The 16,134-nt window shown below is 36.8% G+C and overlaps 1 pseudogene; it reads left to right on the forward strand.

The window, feature by feature from the left end:
• Nucleotides 1-13,972: 13,972 nt before the first annotated feature.
• LOC140694299 (olfactory receptor 9G1-like) lies at nucleotides 13,973-14,891 on the forward strand (annotated as a pseudogene).
• Nucleotides 14,892-16,134: the final 1,243 nt, after the last annotated feature.

Below are 16,134 nucleotides of genomic sequence, written 5' to 3' on the forward strand. Positions count from 1 at the left end.
TTCATTAGCGGATCTTTGTTATGTGTGCAGAACAGGAATTATTGGCACTCCTCATCCCCTCCCCAGGCCAATGATGGAGACACTAAGTCTTTAAGACAGTAAACAACTTGTCCAAAATCACTTAAAAAATTTCTGAATATATATGCAAGCACCCACAATAAACATGTATATAATATATCTATATTTATTTCAATAGTAGTAAAACCAGGACAAAAATAAAGTCTTGGTTCCAGAGGCATGCATGCTTATGTAGAATACGTTCCCATGAAGGAACATAAATATATTGATTCAACATTTAAACACTCTGTAGTTTGATGACTCAATCAAAAAGATAGTCTCATGGTTCCTCTAAATGCACAGTTTCCTCAAAGAACATTTTTAGTCACTTTACAGCTAAAACTCCTCAAAGTCAGCTTGACTCTATTCAATTGTCAGTTTTTCAGGATATAAATCTGTTTTTGTTTCTATAAGAACACACAGAACTGCATCTCCCTCATAAAGACAAGAGGAATAAAGACACTTTTGTAAGTAAATATAATGCCCATAGTACAAAGCAAGCCCACCAAATTAAATATGGGCTTGCAGAAGCCCTGGATGATTTATAATTACCAGTAGATTCTATATAATCATCTCAATCAAACAGGAATCACTGAGTAAACTGTACACCCTCCATTTCACTTCACAAGATGAAAGCCACTGTTGCCACATGCCTTCTTGTCTGTCTGGAAAACTCCTATTGAATATTTTACATACTAGGCATGCATGACATCCTCTTTGAAACTCTGCCTCATTTAACTCACCCAGAGTTAATCAGAGTCCCCTCTGCTGAACCACTTCCACCCTTTAACATACTCCATTGTTGTACATGTGGGGGTGTGTGTGAGTAAAAATGTATTAGTCGATCTTGCCAATTGACTTTGGGTTTCTAGGGATCCTGTAAGTCTTATTTATATTTTTTCCATTCCCTAGTACATAGTAAACACTCTGGACAAGGACAATCAGAATATGATTCTGGCTTCACCATTTCTTTGCTGGGTCAGTTTGTAAGTTTCCAAACTTCTCTAAACCTCATTTTCTCCCATGTGAAATGGGAACTATACTAATACTTAATCCACAGAATTGTCTTGAAGATTACACTAGAAAGTACATTTAGTAATTCACCACAGTATCTGACACAGTGAAAATATTATAGTAACAATATTACATAAATGTCACATTACACGGTTTGCTAGAAATATACTTGTGCTCTAAGAGCAGAGGAATATTAGACACAATACATCAGCAGTACTTGATTTATCACTGCAGAGGTGTTCAGAGCCTGCACAAACTCACACACTCCATACATGTGTTTAGTATTGCCAAAGTTTGTGATTTCATTGGTTATCAGCTCATCAATCAATGAAACTTATTGTTAAAAAAAATCAACATAAGGACTAAGAAGTTTAAGGACTAAGAGTAAAGAGAGCATAGGGACGATTCTGCTCCCTCCCTTACTAAGGAATAATAATTGGTAAGACTATCAGAAAGACCCTAAATATTTTTCTAATGAATCCACCTCTGAGTTATGAAAATATTCTAGAAAAGGGATGATCATTTGAATAAAAATACCACTTACAGTGTTTATAAATTGCCAATGTTCATAGAAGCACTGTTTATAATAGCCAAGACATGGAAACAACCTGAATATCCATCAACAGATGATTGGATAAAGAAGCTGTAGTATAGTTATATAATGGAATAAACTCAGCCATAAAAATAATAAAATAAAATAATGTCATTTGCAGCAACATAGACGGATCTGGAAATTGTCATTCTAAGTGAATTAAGCCAGAAAGAGAAAGAAAAAATATCATATAATATCACTTATATGTGGAATCTAAAAAAAAAAAAAAGCCAAACTTATTTACAAAACAGAAACAGATTCACAGACATAGAAAACAAACTTATGTTTATGTTTACCAGACTGGAAGAGGGTGGGAAAGGATAAATTAGGAGTTCAAGATTTGCAGATGTTAACTAATATATATACAAAAGATAAATAACAATTTTATATTGTATAAAACAAGGAACTATAATCAATATCTTGTAAAAACTTATGGTGAAAAAGAATATGAAAATGAATATATGTACGTTCATGTATGACTGAAGCATTGTTCTGTACACCAGAAATTGACACAATATTATAAACTGACTGTACTTAAATAAAAAAAATTAAATTGCACCGTAGATGATAATGTACCACTTACTGTGAATTAGTTTCACAAATCCTCTTGAATAAAAGATTGGGATCTGGTTTTAACAGCACATGGGACAGAAAAAGGAAACTATGACAGCAGGGGCTCCTGGAAGGCCCTGCTCTAAGAGAGGCCAACAATGCCATGTGGCAAAACATGATAAAAGTTAATCAATTCTGATGCTTAGTAGAGACAATAAAATCACCTTTCCACCCTCTTGTCCCAAGAAAAAACCTTTCTCTGTGGAAAGGAAAAAAAAAAGTCACCAAAAGAAATTAAATGCTACCTATTATATTTCTCTATTACATGACAAAGGTGTGTAAATACTTTGCTGGTAGTAAATCACATCTTTACAATGACTCCAATGTATGTATATCCATTTTAAATATGAGAAAATTGAAGATCCTAGAGATTATACACCTGTCCCAAAGTCAGGACACATGGCAAAGCCATAATTTCTACTTGAGTTGAAATATTTTCAAAATGTCCTTTAGTTAAATAACTGGTAGTTTTATTTTACTATTACTGTTATTTTTGTAATATTTTAGTAAGCAATTGTAATCATAGGCACAAGAGATAAAAAATACCCTAATGTCATAAATGATGTGTAGAAATAATCTGTTTCATACCTGTATTTACCACATAGTCATGCAAAAAAAAAAGCCCATGAAAGACAGAATAAACATGATATCCACATGCAAAAAACATATAATTTCATAGAGATACAAATAAATCTCCTAAAATAACCACAAATGAGATACTGCTATAATACAACTCAGCCCTTTTCTAGATTAAAAAGAGAGTTAATGAATGCATACCCAGTAAAATCCCTAAGTCACTTGGGTTTCATTTTAGGACGCTAGGCTGAGTTTTAGATTGTTGAGAGACAATGTCCCAGACCAGTAATTAAAATGTAATGAGTTGTTCTGAGGGATTCCTGGCTGATGTGGGTGTTACTTGCTCCCTCTTTTCTCCCTCCCCTGAGTGTGAACCTTCGCCATGATTAAACCATGCCTTCCAGGTGACCTCAGTGTTCTCATCCTGGAAGGTAGAGATGGTTATGATCATTGTATACATTCAATTGTCCACATAGCAAATTCAAACCCTAGGGTCTCTTCTCCCAGATCACAGCAAACTCTGGAACCATCTTCAACTGCATAGCTAGCAAACACAAACTTTTTATAAGGAAACAGTAAGGCCAGAAGGGGCACTACCAGTTTGGTGAGCTCAAACATATCATGTCACTTTCATAAGCCTCGGTTTATTCATTTTTCAAATGGGTGTTAAAGTATCTAGACCACTGCATTGTGCCCCTGTCATGGAGCTCAAGGGAAGAAAAGGAGAAAGAACGGAAGGGAATAAAAAGCAAAAGGTTAATATTAATTAAGCCTTTTCAATGTACAAAGAGGCAGCTGAGTCAAATAATGCCTCCAAATGACAGTGTAACTTAATCTCAATATTCTAAAATCCTGGATGCAATGGAGTTGGTTGCTGTCCCTTATTTATTTAATATCAATACCCAGGACTTATCCTGAATTAGAACCTCTGCAGACAGAACTCTGATATATGTATTTTCCCAAAGCTCCCCAGGGGAGCCCTTGAAACCTTATTTTCCCAATATTTCTACTGGAAAAGGACACAATTGTGGATTTAGACAAACCTAAGACCCAAATCTGTGTTCTTTTAAGGAGTTCCGTGTTGTTACTTCCATTTTTTCCCTACATTATTCCAACTTTTAAGAACTGTTGTGTGAAAACAATCTAAAATTTACAACATCTGCTGAAGCCTTTTTGGAACGTCCAGTTCCACTTTGCCTTCTTCACGAGGCTTGAGACTCCAGGACTGGATCCCCACTGGGTGTCATCCCCCTGAGGCTGTACTGTGGTAGGAGCTGCTCAGTGGGCAAAGGGGAAACAGCACGTGGCAGATGTGGCGTCCTTTAGCAGATGCTTTCTCATGTGAGTCTCATGACTCCGGGAAACAGAGAGGGCTCCGCTAGGATGAATCCTCAAAGGGGCAGATCAATTGGCCTGTTCTGTGTCATTCATAAATGATGTGAAAAACACATAAACATGGGTGAGATTGCCTTAAACTAAGAAAACATCTGCACATCTCAGACTACCCTTCTTCTGTGTTAAACAGAGATGACCCATGGCACTCCATGAAGTGATGCAAGTGCAAACTTGGGTCCTTAATCTGTATCCCTAATACCACTCACCTAAAAGAATAAAAGATTCTTGTAAGACAGCTCAGATCGTGTTTTAGTGTGAGAGGACAAGTAGTATGTGCCTAAATATTCTGTTGTGTCTACAAAACATGGATGCTTCTACAAATGATAGAGTCAGGAACAAAAGAAACTAACTTCAAGAGTCTCGTGCTGGTGACGTTGTGACGTCCTGGAGATATATATGTATATATATATATATATACATAAAATCATGATAATAACCAAAATGATATTTTCAGTTGTAATATATTAACCAAAAAAAGCCAAGGATGTCTAGGATTCTCAAAAAATGAAAAATGTACACAGACAATATAAGAAAGGTAAATATGGTAGATTATTTCATTTTGATTGCATTTTTAAACATTTTTTATTGAGTTATAATCATTTTACAATGTTGTGTCAAATTCCTGTGTAGAGCACAATTTTTCAGTTATACATAAACATTGTCACATTTTCTTTTCGCTGTGAGCTACCACAAGACCTTGTATGTATTTCCCTGTTGATTGCATTTTAAAAGTGTGTTTGGACTAAATATATAGTACATAGAAACAGAAATTCAAATAAATACAGATACGTTAATTTTTTGGCATAAGCAGCAAATCATAAATATAAAGACCCATTTTCCAAGCAGTTCCAGTAAAACTGGAAGCTCTACAAAAAACAAGAACAGTCAGCACTGATGAATGCTACTACTAATACTACTAATAGTAATCAGTAACAGTTGTCACACAGAAGAGCCAAGTTGAGACAAAGTTATTAGATAATAGTTCCTAAATAAAAGCTAATTATGTGGACTCAATTTCTGATATAATAGATGAAGATGGAATACACTTATTAATTAATTAGAATAATTAATAAATTATTAGAATAAAGCTCTACAATTATAATAAAGTTATTACAAGATTAAATTATTCATGAGTAATTTTCATGTATTAAATTAATACAAAATAGTAACATAAAACAGGTTTCTTAATGTTGGCTGAGAATTAAAAAACAATTTCAGTGGGAGAAATCATTGTACAAAAAAGCAAAATTTTGTTTAAAATGGTGGATATAAAAGTTAGATTGACTTTAAAATTTTATTTTAAAAAAATTAACCATTTGATACATTGCTCCTGTTTTATTTACTTTAGGAAAACTGGTTGATTTTCCAAATAAGAAATCACTGCTAGCCTGTGAAGATTTTTACTCATTTTTATCTTGTAAGTTCACCTCAACTACAGGGAAAGTCCAAATAATATTACTAAAACACAAAAAGATTACAAATATGCTTATAAATAATCTTAGTAAGCCACAACACTAAATAGAGGCATAATGAAGAAATTAATTAAGCCTACAGTACTGGCGTTATCCACATGTTTTGCCATCATTGCATTCGGGATATTTTTCTCTTCAGTCAGTATTAAACAGTTCAAAAGAATCAGTCAGACTGAATGCTTAATTGTAGTTCTTAAGGACACACAGTGAATTCCTGAATCTTCCATGGGTGCACTTGTGTTGATAACCTTGGTTTCAATAACCCTTATATTTCATACTGCTTGGTTTACCGCTTTTAGAAGCCAATTGCATGCTTTCTAGATTCTTACTAATAGAGATTAATGAAATCTCATAACATTTTTTAGTGTGCATTTCCTCTAAGAGCAAGTATTTGATTCACCATCTGGGCTAAGCAATACTCAACTTTCACTACAAAGGCAATGTGGAGGGTTGAGGGTGGGTGTTGAGGAGAATCACATGAGCTCAGAAGGCAACTCCCTGAGTACAGTCATTGGAAGAGTTTTGTACAGGGAATAACTGACTCTCTAAGGTGGGAGAAGCTAGGAACTGCCTCTTCAGGCAAAGATTTTTGTTTTTAGCTCCATTCTTGTCTGCCCAATGTCCCTATCCCATTATTTTATGACCTCAATTCTTTCCTCAATCAGTTCCTTTCCCTTACCATAAACCATCTGGTGATGTTTGGAATTTGATTGGTATTGCGTGTCTGCAATCCTTATAATTAAGCCCTGGCTTGGACCTCAACCATATCTTTCCTAAGGGACTAAAGGAGATGAGAAGCTCCTTCAAACCTACTGCTGAGGCTTTCCAAGTACTCTTTCATGTTTGCAGAAGGATAGTCACAGTTTTCAATTTAGAAGACCCTGTGATTTCTACAACCAGTATTATGGTCACCATCAGTGCTACAACGAAATCATCTTTCAGTGCTTTGCTCTCCGGTTGCACTTCATGCTATGACATTACTAATGATCATTTAAATTATCACGACACTACCACTTGCCAGGGCTCCCCAGTGTCCCATTTCTCTGGCAAGTGATATATTTGCTCATACTTTAAATGTGCGAGCAAACTAATCCCAGAGACCCAGCTTAAAGGTTTGATTCCAGGGCTACAGCTAATGCTAATTTTGTCACCAGTCAGAGACCAAATGGCCCACTCAAATCGGGCAATCTGAGAATTTAATAAAGAGAATATCTATAAATATGTGAACAGAATATGGGAAAATGACAAAGAATAGACTCATTCTTTGACACAACATCATACTACATCTAGGCCTGAAGGGAGAAGGGGAAAGATCAGTTACCAGGGCCTAGAAAGAGAAGGAGAGTCTGCAGTAAGAGAAACCAGATAAAAGCCAGGACGGTGGTCTAGGGATTAATGGGGCCGTCACCACCTGTGCAGCGACATAGTCTGGAAATAAGTGTTCCGAACCCAGCGTTTTCTCTCATTTTAGTTCTCTCTCCATTGTTCATCTTAAGTAATACAGTTCATTTGGGTTGGTTTCCTGGAGACCAGAGAACAGTATGGCAAAGGGTGGCAGCTTATTTAGAAGGACAAATGGAAGATATCTAAGCACCTCACAGATATATTGATACCTATGTGGTTATTAATATTCAGTTGTACATACTGAATACATGCCTTCTATATACATATTTGGATTCAGCAAAACTCAGTACAAAATGTGAAGGAAAATTATGGTTGAATATATCTATCACTGGGGAAATCTCAATCTCCAAACAAAGCCTATCTAAGTCTTATTAAGTAAGATTGACCTGACTTTGTCAATGCATAGTTTTGCTTTAATTGACTTTTTGCCATTCCCTCAAGCTACAAAACCATGAGGAATTCCAAGAATGTAAAACCCTTGGGATCGACTGTTATCAAATATTCTGGAACTCACCGATTTAAATATTAGAATGTCGGGATGAGATCTTGTTACAAAGCCTGGTAAATTGTGTGATTCAGATTTACTATTGGCACAGAAATCTTTGTTTTACTCCCACAAAAACTCAACAGTCATTTCCATTCTGTTATGACAGGAGCCTCAAAGCTTCATTTTCATACTGCACAATCATTCTATGGCAGTTTCTGAAACTGAGTAAAAAGGGAGACTGGGCTTTCCCAACTATTTGTGGTGAGAAATGACAACTTACATTAAGGGGAGAAATGAAAAATAAAACTATAATTGACACAAAAAGTGCAAAAAAATTGCCATTGAGAACTATTTACCACAGGAATAAGCTTTTGTGACTAACACAAGAGCCCTAGGGGACAGCAAACTAAAAAAAAGCCATCTATACTCAGGCTCAAAACAATGAAATGTCCAATTAAAAAAAATTTATCCCAGGGGGATAGGAAGACAAATGATGCATTTAAAATGAATGTTGGACAATAGCTTAGCATTACTGCCAAGTGGTCATAGCCTTCCAGTTGAGATTGACTGGAAGAGAATTCCTTTCTTAAGGTAAAATTTTTAACTTGTGACTTTGCATCCATGTTTAAGCCTAAAGGAAAACATGGAGAAAATATGTGCACTGTTTCATTTGTGTGTGTTTGTGTTGTGGATTTGAACATTTTCAGCTGAGGAGATCCACAGAATTCAGGCTTAGGGCCTGATGCTTAAGAAATCAAGAGTTATTTTTCCCTTTCTCTTCAAGATGTGACTAACAGCAAAAATATCTAAAAGAAAGGAGAATTTAAGTCATGGCAGGAGAAGGCTTAGGAGGAATTTACTGTGGGAGAAAGAGCATAGAACGTGGAGTCAGAGGCACCAATCTCAGACTCAGCCATGCCACTGATTTGGTTTATAATTGCTGGTGGTCACTTTGAGTCTCTAGAAGAGTGTCTTTCCTCATCCCCCTAATCCTGACATTGGTAGGGATGGAGTAGAGAGGTTAAGCACTCATTAATCAGCCTTGCTCTGCACATGCTGATGCCCACAGTGGTAACTGCCTCCCTAACACCACCCAGCTTTTAGCCACAGCCCCTGACACTTCAAGCATCTTAATATTGGTCCAAGTGAAGACATTGCCTTTGAGGATTTTGTGAATGTGGCATGAAAATACCTCTGAAGTCTCATCTAACGTCATGCCAACAAATACGCTGCATGCTCCCAATGGATCTGATGGACTTTGACAGTTCCTCCAGCCTCCATTCCATTTCCAGTTTCAGTGTCTTGGCGGCTGTGCCTTTTGCCAGAAATGTCTTCCTCCAATGTGGTAGCCGTCCACGCATCTTCAAACTCACAAGCATGTTTCTCCCTCCTGTGAAAAATGTCTCATCACACACACAGTGCTTCCTAGCAAGCTCTTCATCCTGGCCTGCCTCTCATTATCAGATACAACAGGTAATTCCACCATAACTTGTTGTGTTTGTTTACAAAGATTCGGTGCCTCCCAATAAATTCCACCTTCTTCATGCCACGCCCCATACTTCAGTTCTATCACTTTCCACAGTACCTGGCAGAGTATCTGGAACAGAGGTAATGCTGGATAATTAGGGAGATCTGGGGACAGGTGATTAGCACAGAGAGAAATAGATTTAATCTTCCCTGTTCGAGTCTTACATTTTGTGACTTTGAACAATGGATGTAGAATCATTTCTATGTCCCATATAGCCCACATCTAAATGGGCATAATGATGATATTTATTTCACAAGATTACTGTGAAAGTTAAAATGCAATGACTTTAAAGCACTCAGTGTGGTTTCTGATGCATACTGAGTACTCAATAAGTATTACTAAGATAAATAATGGAGAAACCTGACAAGTTGCTTTTAAGGACATTAGCCAATATGAAAGGCTTTTTGCCATTTAAAAGTTGGGTAATGAGTTGATGAAAAGTGAGGCTGAATATGCTTGGTGCAGAGCCTGTGTTTATAAACACTCGGGGTAAGTGCAGTCCGCTTTTGAAGCACTATTATCTCAGCTGAATAGAGACTCAAGTATTAAGTCTTTGAAGCACATTTGATGTAAGGGGAAGACTATGAATTTTCTGATCAGATTGCCTTGGGTTCAAACCCTGACTGCCCTTCCCTGGACAAATTAATTAACTGACCTGATCTATTTCCTCGTCTGTAGGAGAAATGGCAATTCATTCTCCATAGGTGTTTGACAACTAAATAAAGACCCCAGGAAGATGTTTTACAAAAAGTAGTTTCTCAAATGTAGTAATTAGCATCATCAATTTTTTAACTCAATCTCTTCTTTGGCACTGATGTTAACACACTTTTTGGTTAGTTTGCCTTTCAGAGACTTTCCAAGCTATGAACTCCTGAGGTGCTTAAAGATCAAATACACTGGGGAACTTGAATAAAGATAAGTCATCTGGACCCATGATGTCCTCCTTTGTTGGCTGTGACTACGACAACTGCCGGTAAATGTCCCTGTCCTGGGAGAGGCGAACAGAATGCTTCTGTACTTATAGACAGGACTGGCTGTAAATGGAAGAGACACAGGACTCTGATGGAAGACCATTTGGAAGCCGTGAGTAAGTGTTTATCTGATGCGACATGTGTGAGGTGCTTACCTGTGACAGCACGTGTCTCTCAGAATTATCGTATCAGTTTTGAGTTAGGGTGTTGTAACCAAAAAGAGAAGGACCCACGGAGCCCACAAACAACTGTTACTCTAATGTCAGATATCAAGGGAGGTGACTTAGTGGTTAAGTGCCAGGTCCCTGGAGTAAGACAACACCACTTACTAATTGTGTAATGACTAACTACTCATGAAAACTCAGTTTGGTCCTCTGTAAAATTATTTCTGTTAATCCTTAAACATACCCATGATGGATAAATAAAATAATGGGAATAAATAAACTAATGTCTATGAAACATTGAGCTCAGTACTTGACTCAGAGTACAGTATTCAAAATGCTCAGATATTATTTTTATGTGTGATAACGTTCTAGTACAAATACGAGAATCATAAAACAAATGGAAACAGAAGTTATTAAGTTTAAGGTTCGGTACAAGAGTTTTCAACTTTTTCTCACAGGAAACCCCTTTTAGTTCTCCTGGATCCGTGTTTTCAAAGACTTTGCTCCATCACCAAACTATTCTCAGTTTGTATTGACGTTACTCAACTTAGAATAAACAGCCCACAAAACGTCAAAATAAACGTACAAATTTAAATGAGATAAATACTGAACTGATACACATTTTGCATCAAAAGCAGGTGGGAAAGATGATATTCTACTGAAGGGGAAAGAGAATACATTGAGTTAATGAGAAATATGTAATACTAGAGAGTGAGCAGCACTAGGGAGAGTAATAAAGTAGAAGGGGGTATAAGAACATCAGGGAAGTGGAGTGCACCATGGTGATCAGGGAACACCTGGAAAGGGGTAATGTGAGTGGCAACTGACCCCTGAGAAAAGGGAGGGGATTCTCTATAAAGATACAAAGGAAGGGCATTCTATCCACAGGGAAGAGTAACTGTCAAGGGCTCTGCGTGAAACCAGTTTATTCTAGGAATCGAAAGGAGGGCAGCATTGCTACTAGGCTGGAGCAGAGTGAACCGTGAAGAAGAGAACAGGAGGGGCTGGGAGCAGAAATCTAAGGAGCTTGTACATCTCTGTAAGGATTTAGACTTTTACTCTGAATAAACTGTGAAGTCATTGGAGTGTTTGAAGAAGAAGAGTAACGTGATCTAAACAGGTGTTCTCACAGGATCACTCTGGCGGTCTTGTTGAGAGACTAAGCAGGGTAAGGACGGAAGTGGGGAGGAAATGGGAAGACCATCAGGAAGCTCTGCAGTGATGCAGATGTGAGATAACAGTAGTTCAGTGCAGGGCTGAACCACCGGAGCTGGGAAACTGGGCCAGTTTCTGGGTATATTTTGAAGGTAGAATCAAGAAGTCACTGATTAGTCAACTACAGAACAAAAGACAAACAAGGGTGAAAAATATCCACTGATTATCCTTAAACTGACATGATGCCACTTACTACAGTGGAGAAGTCTGAGAGCAAAGCAGTCTAGGATGGACTACTGGAAACTCATTTTTTCCTGACCTTCCCAGTGGACATCGTGTAAGAGATGTTAAGCAAGAATTTGGATCCATGAATCTGGATTTCAGAGAAGAGGCATGGTCAGGAAGAAACAGAAAGACACACACACACACACACACACACACACACACAGACACACACAAAGCAGGGGGAGGACCTCACATGTGAACAGCACTTATAGTCATTAGACTAGATGGTCCACCAGAGTGACTGTGGATGGAAAAGAGGAGAGATTCAAGGGTTGATTCCGGGGCATTCCAAAATTCAAAGCTAGAGGCCATAACACCAAAGCTACTGGAAAACAAGTAGCTTTAGAAGTAGAATAAAACCTGGGCAGGTCTGATGACCTGGAAACCAAGTGAAGAGAGTGTTTCTAGCAGGAAGAATGAATAAAGTACGTCAAAAACTGCTGGTAGATCAAGTCAGATGAGAACCAAAGCACCAGCATTGAATTCAGCTGTGTGTGGTTTTGAACCCACATAGGGACCTTTAGAAGAGAAGTGGTAGCAAAGGCCTGAGAAGGACAGTCTGATAGAGTCCTACATTTTACTCAGAAGTAGGTTTTAGTAACACTAATACTGAGTCTTGGACAAACAGTATTTTTATAAGTTCAAGATGGCAAGCATACACATCACTGTCATATTCACTGAAAATTTTGTTTATTTAGCTACAAAACAACTTTGGTTGGTGGGAACTTAGTGTGACTGGAACTGTTCCTTCAATGCATGGATGCACAGACACTAGATATATTCCTGTCTATCCAGTTCAAGGACACAGCTGGAGTCTATGTGCAGGGAATCCTGAAGAAAGTGAGCACATTTCTGTGTCATTGGATGGAAGGCTGAGTCTCGTGGTCGTATCCTAAGATATGTAATTTTTTGACTAATTGTTATTAAGATAAAAATTCTTGATAAAAACATTATAGTGCATTAAAAGTTTTAAATAACTTGTAAGTTTATTCTCCTATAATTCTTACATACTACATATGAATTGCTTACATCTAAAATTGACTATTTACATACAAATAAAAATAGATTTTAAAAAAGTTTATTCTGTATAGCACAGGTAACTATATTCAGTATCTTGTAATCACCTTTAATAAAAACTATGAAAATGAATATATGTATGTCTATGCATGACTGGGGCATTATGCTGTACATCGGAAATTGACACATTGTAATTGACTGCTTCAATACATTTTTTTAATAAAATAAAATAAAACTGGCTATTTAGATTATTGTCAAATATATTTTTATTGATAGAATAAGGAAAAAATAGTTAATCCTTTGCCTTTTATAATCCCATCTTTATATATTATTTTCCTGCATACATTTCCTCCCCCAAATTGTATATATTCAATTTTTATTCTTATAATCTGAGTATTTTCTTATGCCTATAAGTATTAATATGACAAGAATTTATAGGGATTCAGGGTGTCACAATATGCGGAAATGTTAAAAGAAAACTGCTTGATTTTTTACAAAACAAAATACATTAAAAATAGGTGATGTTCAGAGTTCCAGATACAAACAAGTAACACGTTAAGCTTAGAGATCACACATTTAGCAGTAAAGTAGTCTGGCATGATGAAGAAGGCTAAAATACAAGAAAATAGAAATTATAAGGACATCCTTCATTTGAACAATCATTCCTAAGGTGGAGGGGGGGACATTAACCAACTCCAGACTTTTGGAATTGCATATCTAAAGTCATTAAACAAGTGAGCCATCAGACTGAGGTGGCTCTTATTTATATCTTGATAACGACTGCAAGCAAAATAAAACATTAAGCCAGAGTTAAGGACCTTGAATCCCAGAAAATGAAATTTAAGAAGCACCAATCTCAAAGAGCCAGCTAGGGTCTCCCAAATTTGTCAACCACTTAATCTATAGCCAATCAAATGATTGTTTTGCTTTGATCTGTGTCTTTTCTATAAAAATATCTCTCCTATGTTTTCTCCTGGGGTACTCAGAATTAATCTGATAGCTGCCTGATTCAAATAGGTGTTTGTTCAAATAAACTATTGAAAGATTAATGTACCTAAATTTATCATTTAACAATATATATAATTGTAAAGTCTAAGTGGTTTATTACAAAATGAAAATGCTTTCTAAAATGAAAAATTACACTGTTGGATCATAGATTATTTCACATATTTTCTATGTATACAAGACAGTGATTTAAACTGAATTCTCGTTTTTTCTCTTCTTAGGTGAGATTCCAATAACCATGGAGAGAAGCAATGATACACTGACTGAGTTCATCCTGCTGGGCTTCACAACAGACCCTGTGATGCAGCTGGTTCTCTTTGTGGTGTTCATTGGTGTCTACTTTGTGACCCTGGTGGGAAACGTGATCCTCATGGTGTTGATCTGTAATGACTCGAGGCTGCACACACCCATGTACTTTTTCATTGGGAATCTATCTTTCCTGGATCTCTGATATTCATCTGCCTACACTCCAAAGATCCTAGTGACCTGCATCTCTGAAGACAAGAGCATCTCCTTTGCTGGCTGTGCAGCTCAGTTCTTCTTCTCTGCTGGGCTGGTGTACAGTGAGTGTTACCTGTTGGCTGCCATGGCTTATGACCATTATGTGGCCATCTCAAAGCCACTGCTTTACTCTCAGGCCATGCCCATTAGGCTGTGTGCATTCTTGGTAGCAGCCTCATACCTTGGTGGCTTTATTAACTCTTTCGTCATTACCAAAAGAACTTTTATCATGAACTTCTGTAATGACAACGTCATTGATGATTTTTTTTGTCATCTGCTTCCCCTGGTGAAGCTGGCTTGTGGCAGAAAGGATGGCTATCAGGCTCTGATGTACTTCCTCCTGACCTCCAATGTCATCACACCTTCTGTGCTCATACTGGCTTCCTACTTCTTCATCATCACCACCATCTTGAAGATCCACTCCACCCAGGGTCACCTCAAAGCCTTCTCCACCTGCTCCTCCCACCTGACCTCTGTCACCTTGTACTATGGCTCCATTTTCTACATCTATAGCTCTTCCACAATCGAGCTATTCTTTGGACAGGGACAAAATATTTTCTACATTTTATACTGTGATGTTTCCCATCTTGAATCCCATGATCTATAGCCTGAGGAATAAGGATGTGAAAGAGGCTCTGAATAAACTCCTCAAATAAATCAAGATTCTTTCCTTTTAGGAGATCCAGAGACAATATTTGATCAGGTTATTATATTTTAAGAAGAGCTGCCATTTTGTTCCATTAGGATCAAGAATTCTTATAATGCCAGTTAAAGAATTTGCACCCTTAGTGCATGACAATTCAAAAGAATTAAAATGAGAAAATCAGGGCAATTTAAGAGATAAAATTTAGGTATAAAATATAAGAATTTGTTTTGAATTTCATAATACTCTAAATAAAAACAACCAAAAAAACTTAAAATCAAACCCTCCTCTCTACCTTCATAAAGTGACAGAATAGCTTTCTCTTTAGCATGAGAGCATTTCTGACTGACTGGTATGTATAGAATAGTATCCAATAGTCAGCATTTCTGACTGACTGGTACATATAGAATAGTATCCAATAGAAATAAGAGAATGCTGAATTAAGTTTTAATATTTTTATATGACTATTAACTACTTAAAATCATCACTTTCCATTCCCACAACAGAACTTCTAAAGCATTTTTACATGCAAGTTTTTTCCCCAGAGGCTTTAGCACAAAAGCCCAGAGGCATCCATCAAATATCCATAAAACTATAATCAGCAAGCTTGATATCTCCAATCTACATGTCTCTTAAATATGTTCCTCAATAAGGAAAAATTGGTCAAGTTGCCATGGACACGATATTTGTGAATCACTGTATAACTCCCTGTGCTTCTCTTTTATTTTATAGGAGTGAACCTACAAGGACTTCTACTTTCAAATTGTGACATTCATAGCATCAAGATTACAAGAATAAAATTACAATAATAAAAAATAAGTATAGTGAGGTTGAACAACTTAAGAAATAAGTCTACAAGTACACATTACTCAGAAGAAAAATTTATAGATGGATTTTATACATGTAGTGGTCAAACAGAAGAGGAAATATGATGAGAATGCATATAATTTTGATTTTTAAAAGCAATACAATGTTAATGTAATTTATATCAACAAAAAGTGAAGAATGCCCTTTTTCTATTTGTATAAACAGTAACAGTAGCAACAAAAACATTCATGAAAGTGAAATTTAAGCAAGTATTCCCCCAAATTGTAGGAGATCCTCTCAGAGCAGGAAAAAGCAATCAGCACTGGCCATGATACATATTAATCTGAAATTAAACCCACGGTGTGTAATCCCTAGTAGCTGTAACACATAGTAACCCAATAGGGACATGGCCCAATGGTGTAATTGGAAGATGCTTGGTTTAGACAATG

The sequence above is a fragment of the Vicugna pacos genome, unplaced genomic scaffold, assembly GCF_048564905.1.
Source record: "Vicugna pacos unplaced genomic scaffold, VicPac4 scaffold_21, whole genome shotgun sequence".
NCBI classification, from domain to species: domain Eukaryota; kingdom Metazoa; phylum Chordata; class Mammalia; order Artiodactyla; family Camelidae; genus Vicugna; species Vicugna pacos.